Source organism: Apium graveolens, chromosome 6 (assembly GCF_009905375.1).
Source record: "Apium graveolens cultivar Ventura chromosome 6, ASM990537v1, whole genome shotgun sequence".
NCBI lineage: Eukaryota > Viridiplantae > Streptophyta > Magnoliopsida > Apiales > Apiaceae > Apium > Apium graveolens.
Window position 1 is genome coordinate 171,844,373 of NC_133652.1, and position 10,185 is coordinate 171,854,557.

The 10,185-nt window shown below is 36.0% G+C and overlaps 1 non-coding gene across 1 annotated transcript; it reads right to left on the reverse strand.

Moving 5' to 3' along the window:
- Positions 1 to 293: 293 nt before the first annotated feature.
- On the reverse strand, positions 294 to 400 carry LOC141669963 (small nucleolar RNA R71). Its single transcript, XR_012554216.1, has one exon. It is a non-coding gene; the product is annotated as a small nucleolar RNA R71 (small nucleolar RNA).
- Positions 401 to 10,185: the final 9,785 nt, after the last annotated feature.

Genomic DNA, 10,185 nt, shown 5'->3' on the forward strand with positions numbered 1-10,185 from the left:
CTAATACCTTTGAGATCAAGCCTGGCATAATTCAATGGGTACAGACTTCAGTCCAGTTTGGGGGTTCTCCAACGGAAGATCCCAATACACACATTAGAGATTTCATTGAGATCTGCGACACCTTTAGGTTCAATGGTGTTTCTGAAGATGCTGTGAAACTGAGACTGTTCGTATTCTCTCTGAGGGACAAGGCTAAGAGCTGGTTACACTCTCTACCAGCTGGTTCGATTACTACTTGGGAAGATCTTGCTCAGAATTTTCTTACTAAATTCTTCCCTATGGTGAAGATAGCTACAATCAGGAATGCTCTTACTCAATTTGCGCAGCAATCAGAAGAATCTTTATATGAAGCTTGGGAGCGCTACAAGGAGATGCTTAGGAAGTGTCCTCATCATGAAATGCCTGATTGGATGATCATCAATTATTTTTACAATGGGTTGGGAGCACAGTCCAGACCCATGCTCGATGTAGCAGCAGGTGGAGCATTATGGGCAAATAGCTATGAGGAAGTTTATGATCTAATTGAACTGATGGCTGCTAATGAATATCAGTATCCAGCCCAGAGATTGCCAAAGAGCAAGGTAGCAGGAGTTCTTGAGGTGGATACAGCTACGGCTATCACTACTCAACTAAAGGCGTTGTCTATGAAGATCAATTCTCTGGCTAACTATGGTGTTAAGCAGATAATTAGTGTTTGTGAGCTGTGTGCAGGTCCGCACGCGACAGAACAATGCGCTATATCTAGCGAATCAGCTCAGTTTGTGAGCAACTTTCATAGATCGCAGCAACCAGTTCTAGACAATTATCATCCTGACAACTGGAATCATCCTAACTTCAGCTGGAACAACAATCAAAATGCGATACAACAGCCATTCCAACAGTTTGGAAATAAGTTGTTCAACCCTCCTGGTTTTCAGCAACAACTCTAACTTCAATAACAAACTCATGATGCAGGTCTATCTTTGAATGAAAAATCTGAATTGGAGGAGTTGAGGCTTATGTGCAAAAACCAGGCTCTTATATGCCAAAACCAGGTTGTTTCTATCAAGACTCTGGAGAACCAAATAGGGCAAATTGCTAATGCCTTATGGAATCACCCACCAGGAACGCTTTCTAGTGATACAGAAGCCAATCCAAGCAAGAGGGAAGTTGAAGAACAGGTGAACGTCATTATGCTAGATTCTTTATGATGCTTGCTAACCATCTTATTGAGAATATTGATGTGGAGAACCCAACCAACAAACTGAATTGTTGGGTTCAAGAAAGGAGATTCATTTCTAATCTCAACAGGGCAAGTCACCACAAAGAGGTGCCCCTCTTTTACTTTCCAGTCATGGGGGGGACCTCAGGTAATTGAGGTAAGCACCACTGTCTCCACTCTTCCAACCTCACACATCTCTTTGCCTTCAAGTGTAGCTATGGCATCTGTGTCAATGACCCAATAGATGCCTACCTAAGCTACCAAAACAGCAATTTCAAAATTCAAAGCTAAGAAAGCCCCCTCTGGTTTCTTTCAAAAGAAATCAGTTGCAAAATCTACTAAACGCAAATAAGGGAATGTGAAGAAGAGTGAGCAAGGTGAGGGACTGGGTGAAAATCAAAGAAACGCTAAGGATAAGGCTGGTTAGAAAGCATCATAAAGAATCTAGCAAGAGGGAAGTTGAAGAATAGGAGAGCTGAGCGGCCGCTCAGGGCGCGGCTGGTCGCTGATTTCGCTGAAAAAGTCTTTTTTGAGTGGAATTTGACGATTTTAAGGGTCCAAGTCCACTAGGGGCGTATATATACTTAAAAAAAGGATTTTCATCATCCGGGAAGATTGGGATACCAAGGAGAAGACCTAGAAGCACAGAACAACTCTGAAAAAGAAGATCTTGTTTTCAACTTGTGATTCTTTGAATTAGTTATAACTTTGGATGCTCGTTTTCATTCTTGTTGAACCTAGATCTCGTTTATTCGTACTTTAATTATTATTCAGTTTATTAAGACCTTGTTTATACCATGCTTTCATATGAACCCATGGTGACGATGAGTTCGATTATGGGCTAATCGTTGTCATGGGATTCTAGCGGATTTACTTATGGATTTCAATAGTTAATTGTTTTGATATCTTGGTATGTGGTGATTGATTGATATCCTAACATATAAGATAGCGTGTAAATCTCTATTAAAGCGACATTGAATATAGAGGTTTAGAACTTGCCATGCTAGCATAGGTTCATGTATGTGTATGCATGATTCGTAGGTAACTCTAACCGTTTGACTTGCCCTATGTAATCAAGATAGATAACTTATGCTTAAACCGTTATGTTGTCAAATTCTATAGTCATATAGGGTCTCAATATAATTGGTGCCTATTCAGCTTCTATCTCTTTTGTGGATGTCTGGTAGAATGGTACTCGTGCAACGAAAGATGGTGTTTATCAGTTTCGTGTTATCTGATTAGTGTCATCACCATCACATGCTAAGATTAAGAATGAAAAGGCTATTGAATGAAGTATTTAATGAAGTTAGAATCCCATGTTTGTCATATATAGTAATTCAACCTCAATTCTCTTAGTTAATGTTTTTTAGTATAATCTCTTAGTTTAATAAAAACCCAATTTGTTATTTGTCTTAGCATTGAGCGATAACCATACATTGTTGCATAGGTGCATAAATTGAACTTAACCTAAACCAGTCTCTGTGGGAACGAATCTGATTTATATCTTATACTACTTGCGAATGCATATACTTGCGTGAATATTAGCGCGTGTTTTCGCCCTAACAATGCTAAATTCTCGAAGTGTGAGTTTTGGTTACAGGAAGTTCAGTTCTTAGGGCACATAGTCAGTAATGAAGGGATCAAAGTGGACCCAGCGAAGATTGAAGCGATTACAAATTGAGAAAGACCGAGAACACCAACAGAGGTAAGAAGTTTCTTGGGATTAGCGGGATATTATCACCGATTTGTTCAAAATTTCTCAAGGATTGCAACACCATTGAGAAAGCTTACATGGAAGAATGAAAAGTTTATATGGAATGACAAACATGAAGAAAGTTTTCAGGAATTGAAGCGAAGATTAATTACAACACCTGTTTTGTCACTTCTAGATGACCAAGGGAATTTCGTAATCTATAGCGATGCTTCTTATAAAGGACTAGGATATGTTCTGATGCAGCACGACAAAGTTATTACGTATGCGTCAAGGCAATTGAAACCACACGAAAAGAAGTATCCTACTCATGATTTGGAGTTAGCGGCTATAGTATTCGCTTTAAAGATTTGGAGACATTATCTATATGGAGAAAAATGCGAGACTTATACGGATCACAAAAGCTTGAAGTACATATTCACACAAAAGGAGCTTAATATGAGACAGAGAAGATGGTTAGAGTTGATTAAGGATTACGACTGCATGATTAACTATCATTCCGAGAAAGCAAACGTTGGGGCAAATGCGTTAAGTCGGAAAGAAAAATTGAATGTGTTATCATTACCCGAAGAGATATATAAGGAATTTCAGAAACTTGAATTGGAGATTATAGTTTGCAAGCCTGATGAAGCAAAAGTGTATAGTTTGACTTTCCAGCCGGAGTTATTAGAGAAGATAAGGAAGTGTCAAGAAGAGTTAATGGATCAGGACATTAACCGTTTGGTAGGTGAGGAATTGTGCACGCAAAAGGAGACAATCAAGGTATTCTTAATTTTCTTCTAGAATTTGGATTCCACCAGTGACGGAGTTGAAGAATGAAATTTTACAGGAAGCTCATAATTCAAGGTATTCAATCCATCCAGGGAGTAACAAGATGTATAGAGATTTAAAAGAAAATTATTGGTGGCCAGATATGAAGAGGGAGATTGCAGAATGGGTTAGTAGATGTTACACATGTCAAAGATTTAAAGCAGAGCACCAGAGACCAAGTGGATTGTTGGAACCATTAGAGATTCAAGAGTGGAAGTGGGAGCACATTGCCATGGATTTCATAGTCGGAATACCAAGGACGAAAGCCAATCATGATGCCATTTGGGTTAAAGTTGACAGACTTACCAAGTCAGCTCATTTTCTGCCTATAAATGAAAGATTTTCACTAGATAAGTTAGTCCATATATACCTGAAACAAATCATAGTTCGTCATGGAGTTCCTGTGTCTATCGTATCCGATCGAGATCCGAGATTTAATTCGAGGTTTTGGAAAAGTTTTCAAGAATGTTTGGGAACGTGACTGAATATGAGTACGGCTTACCATCCACAGACGGACAGCCAAAGTGAAAGAATAATCCAGACAATCGAAGACATGTTACGTGTTTGTGCTATTGATTTTAAAGGAAGTTGGGATGAGCATTTACCCTTGATAGAATTTGCTTACAACATCAGTTATCATGCCTGTATTGGGATGCCACCTTATGAAGCTCTCTATGGACGCAAATGTCGATCTCCCGTATATTGGGACAAAGTAGGAGAACGCAAAATACTTGGACCTGAATTGGTGCAACAGACGAAGGAAGTTGTTGAAGTTATCCAAAAGAGATTGATAGCAACACAAGACCATCAAAAGAAGTATGCAGATCAATCAAGAAAAGATATGGAATTCGAAGAAGGAAATCTGGTATTACTGAAAGTATCTCCCTGGAAAGGATTGACAAGATTTGGGAAGAAAGGAAAACTGAGCCCTAGATATGTTGGACCTTTTGAAATTCTAAAGTGTGTTGGCAAAGTAGCTTACGAGTTGGCGTTCCCCCGCACATGGAGCACATTCATAATGTTTTTCACATATCGATGCTTAAGAAGTACAATCCAGACTCCAAGCATGTAATCGAATTCGAGCAAATAGAGCTTCAAGCAGATTTGTCGTATGTAGAGAGTCCGATAGAGATTCTAGAAGAAAGAGAGAAAGTGTTAAGAAATAAAGTGGTAAAGTTAGTCAGAGTACTGTGGAGAAACCCAAAGGTTGAAGAGTCAACCTGGGAGTTAGAAAGTGATATGAGAGAAAAGTACCCTCATTTGTTTTCTTAGGAGATTCTGAGTACATAATCCTTTTAAGGGGGGAAGGATGTAATATCTGGGATATATCGTGTAATTATTTTTGCTAATAAATAAATATTATGCATGTTCAGTATTTATTCTGTGAATTATTTGTTAAGTGGTATATGTGTTTGGATGTTTAAAAATAATCTAAATTGAGTATTTTATTTTTTATCTGTCCAAAATAAAATATAGATAATTGTCATATCTTCCTATTTATTTTTATGTTCATTTATGAATTTATAGGAAATTTATGGATTTTATAAAAAAAAATTCCGAGTAATTATAAACTATTTTATATAATAGGGAACCAACCGACTTCACCCGTTTTTACGTTTTTATAACCTGAGACTCTTTCGAAAACTCCTTCCTAACCTAATTGCAATATTCCGAGCATTTTTCATGTTTCGACTTTTTCGATCCGGCGTACGGTTTGTCTTGTGCGGGTCCCGGCATAATATTTTCGATACAAAATTCGTTTCGGTAAATAAATAAAATTCGTATTTTTGATAAACGTGATCTTTTTATTAAAATATTATAATTATCATCTCGTAATATGTGTAACCAGGCGCTGAGAATAAGACCGAAGTACAAATTGTACTAATTTGGATAATTATCCCGAAAACCGATACCGTTTGGATCCGTTTTTATAAATAAATGTACTATTTTATATCCGGGATGATCCAAAGGGATACTAATTTTCCGTAATTATAAATAGCCTTTACCGTATTTTATTTCATACCGAAAATCATTTGCAAGCAGTAATTATATAATTTTACAGAGAAAATACATATATTCATAAACCTTTCTGAGAATCAAACTGCAAAATCAAGGTGTTATTGAAATCTGCTCGGGAAGCTCTAGTAACCAAAACGGATGTTTTGAAGTGTTCTATCAGATTCCATAACTCGTTTTACTGCAGAATCAAAGGTTGATTTTATATATATTTTTATTTATTTTCGAATTATTTTGATTAAAAATATGAATTTCTGTTCGGATGATTGTTTGAATGATTTGATGCTTGCATGTTATAGAGCTTGTTTTCCTGATGATTTTGATATGTCATATGACTGATTTGGAGTTCAATAACATGTTCAAAATTGAGTTTGATTTTCAAATTTTGAAATTAGGGTTTATAATTCGTTTGAATGTTCTTGATTGAATTTGGGGATTTCTTATTTCGGGATAGATAGATGTTCTAGAGGGGTGGGTTGTGTTCTTTATGAAATTTGCAATCGATTCGTATAAGTCTTGCAAATCAACGAGCTCTGTAGAGGAGGGAGTTGTCATTTGAAGTTTAGGTCGAGCTCGCCGGAAACCGACGAACTTCTCGGCCAATTTCCGGCCAACTCAGGGATTATTATGTTAGGTCACACACACACTGTAGAGGGGGTGAATACAGTGTATAGTACAATCAAACCAAACTTTAATAACTCAAGTAACAGAAAACAAACTTTATTGAAACAATAAACTCTGTTACAGTATGGAACTGTTATCTCTCAGTGATGAACAAATATCATGAGACCTGCTAGGGTTACAATGAATAATCTTCTCGAATATGATAACACTTATAGTGTAAACCCTATGTCTGTGTTTATATACTACACAGTTACAAGATAATCGCTAATTGATATGGAATATAATTCTGCTTCCTAAAATATATCAATCAGATATCTTTTCTTCCAAGTATTCTTCATAGAATTCCTTCTTCATGCATATCTCTTCTTATGTTTGTCTCGATCTTCTTTCCTTTAATCAGTTGTTGTCCTTATCTGAACGTCCTTCAGTACTTAAGTTCTGATATCTATCTTCTGATGATTATCTCCTGATAATATAAGTACGGATATCCTTAAGTCCTGATTTCCAGTAAGTACTGATTTATCCTGTTTAAGTAAGATCTGAAAACTAAACATAAATCATATTAGCCATGACATTATCAAATATATCTAACATATTAGAATGAATTGATGACATGGTTGTGTTCCTGGTGTTGTGTAGATGTGATCAGGAGGTGGTGGTGGCCTGAGCATCCCTGGATCGTCTTCTTCGGCGAGACAGGGGTGTTTTCCGGCGAACCCTGTGAAAATTACAGTTTAGTACCCATACTCTTAAGAACGATGTAGTTTGGTCCCTGTAGTTTGTAAATTTTGCAAATAAGGGATTCCTGTTTATAAATTATTTAAAATTTATATTTCTTATTAATTTTAATTATAAAAATTTGTTTTTAATTATAGAAAATTCTAAAAATTATTATTATAATTCCAAAAATTATTTTTTATTCAAAAATAAATATGAATTAATTAGCTAATTAATTTTAGTTAATAATTAATTAGTTAATTGGTCAATTAATTCAAAAATTAATTGATTAATTAATTTAATCATTTATTAATTGATTTTAATTAATTATTTAATTAGATTTAATTATTTATTAATGATTTAAAAATTCTGAAAAATAGTTTTGAGCTTTAAAATATTATTTTAAATTGATTTCAAGGCTCGATGATTATTATAAAATTATTTTGAAGCCGGATTTGGCCAACCGAACCCTGTCTATTGCTTTAAAATTGACCCAACGACCCGTTTTGACTCCGAAAAATGTTTTAAAAATCATATTAAATACCCGAAAGATTGTTCAAGACCCGAGATTTCCTTATAAATAAAATTTCATTGATTGTTTGATGTGCTATGTGCTATATGTGACTTGTTTGTTTGACTGTCGGTCTATATGTTTAGTGTTTACTTGTTTGTAGCATGACTTTCAATCCGTTAGTCGGATTTGGGTAAAACGAAGGGAAGATAGAAGTGTATACTGAATAGAATCATATGAGTTGAGTATTGATAGATACTTATGGTATGTGAATAGAAGAGGCAAGGCATAGGAAAGGGAAACAGATAGTCGAGGAGTAGGAGAATTGTGATTGGAAATTGGTGAAGTATAGCAAGCTAGTACCAGGAAAGTGTTTTGAACTTTCTCGAGATATATTGTAGATTATTGATAGTTCTGTTTTATATTGAAAGTGCTTTGAAGCACTGGACCCTAAACCTTGATTCCAGTTATTGATCTTTGAACCGTAAACCTTATTCATCCTGAACCGTTGATTGTTGAATACCTGAATACAAACCCCAGAAATATGATACTACTCCGCAAATACATACAAACTAAGTACCAACCACTGAATCAAATTGCTTACATATTCAAACCATTGGACCTTATGCTTTGAAAGACCAAATCCTTGTAACCTTGAAACTTTGATTCCTTTGTTATCCAATTCTTTCATTACCTAACAACCATTCTTTGAAATTGCCATATTGTTCCTTTGTGAAGATTGAAACCATCTCAATATTTGACATTCAATGTTGCTTATGATTCTGTTTATTACTTTATATTATGTATCCTGTTATTATGATAGAATTGGATTGTTTTATAAAATTGTGGACCAGATTCGTGGTCAGACCAGATTGGTGGTCAAGTTAGGCCAATGTGTTCCTTGGATCCAGTAATTAGAGCAGAGCTGTGTGCCTTGCTCGGCGTTAGTGCGTGACTGATCAGCAGCCTAACCTTGGTTTTTAAAATGAAAATATAATATCCAATTCTAAATCATTAATCATTGTTCACTTGATACCTTAACTCTTTTAACTTGATGATCATTATTCTCAGTCTTGTCAGTGTGACTTTCTGAGCTAGTTAGCTCATTTGTGCGATGGTGTTTATGTTCTTTTCCAGTTAAGAAGGAACCTGTTGGAAGCGAGAATCCCCAATCCAGTGTGAGAGCTAGGGGTCCAGGTTGATCGAGTTAAGCTAGCTGACAGCTTTTGGAATAGTTTAAGTTTATGAAGTTTTTAAAAATGTTTAATATTCAGTTGTAAGTTTGAATAGTTGGGATTTGGGCGTTTATAATATAAGTGTGTGTGTGTGGCTTGTGTGCATACTTTAACCTATTGCAGTCCGTGGTATTTGGTAAGTAGGGTCACTGCATATTATTATTATCTTTATTATTGTTATAAGCAGGTTATAAATAAGGTGTGTGTGTGTGTGGACCCCAAACTTCTGACCCAGGTTCGGAGGGCGCCACAATTCCTCTTGTCGGAGTTTGAGGAACTAGAGCCCTTCCTGGAAAATCTCTTGTTCTTATTATTGAAGCTTTTATAGACCATCTTCTTAAAATTTTTAACCAAAAGAGCTGCCATTTGCTCAATATCTTCATTTTTTTCATGATCACTTTCAGTGTCTGAATCACTATCAGAGTATGAGTCATTATCAGTGTTTGATGACTCAGTATCAGACTTTGCAATTATAGCCTTTTCTTTGGAGTTGGTTTTTCTCCTAGCTTGCTCCTTTGGCTTCTCTTCAACTTTCTGAGCAGCATGTTTTGCTCTTGGTCCTTTCCACTTTCTCCTTTGCTCCATCTCCAGATCATGAGTCTTCAGCATGCCATAGATCTCATCTAGAGATGTATCATCAAGATCATAGTTGTCCCTTATAGATGTGACTTTCAAGTCCCACTTTTCAGGGAGTGCAAGAAGGAACTTTAAGTTAGAATCTTCTAAATCATATTCTTTGTCTACCAAAGACAAGTGTAATAACCCCCAAAATTTTCAACTTTTTGTAACCCTTGTGAATAGTGTTTTAGCTGAATGAAGAAACTTTTCACGCCACACTATGTAGGGGTCCGTTATGGATATTCTGGGATATTATTAGTACTCTATGTAGTATATAAATGTATGTAAAGATCGTCAGAATCCAATTCCGAACACTTTGGTTTTTCCAGGAAATCCACAAGATACGGAGAGAATTGAGTATAAGGTAACAGGATAAAAAGGATTTAAATTAAAGGATTATAATAGAGGATCATAAAAAGGAATATAATGTATTGAGAAAGGTTAAGGGAACCTAAGTAATAAGATCCCGGGTATGATCCTTCAAACGATAAACGAGAACGAAAGTTAAGCGAACCGTATAACAGATCAGCGGTCATTAGGCAAACGATTAGGAAGTTAATCAAAGGGATTAGTGGGAATGATGTCATCCAACCAATAGAAAGAGGACAAGGAAGGGAGGATGACATCATGAGGATGACACAAGCATGACATGGGAAGGAAGGAGGTGTGGTGGCTTTGTAACCACACAAATTCAAGGGCAAGAAGGTAATTGACTAAATCAAACACAAAAGCAAAGCAACCA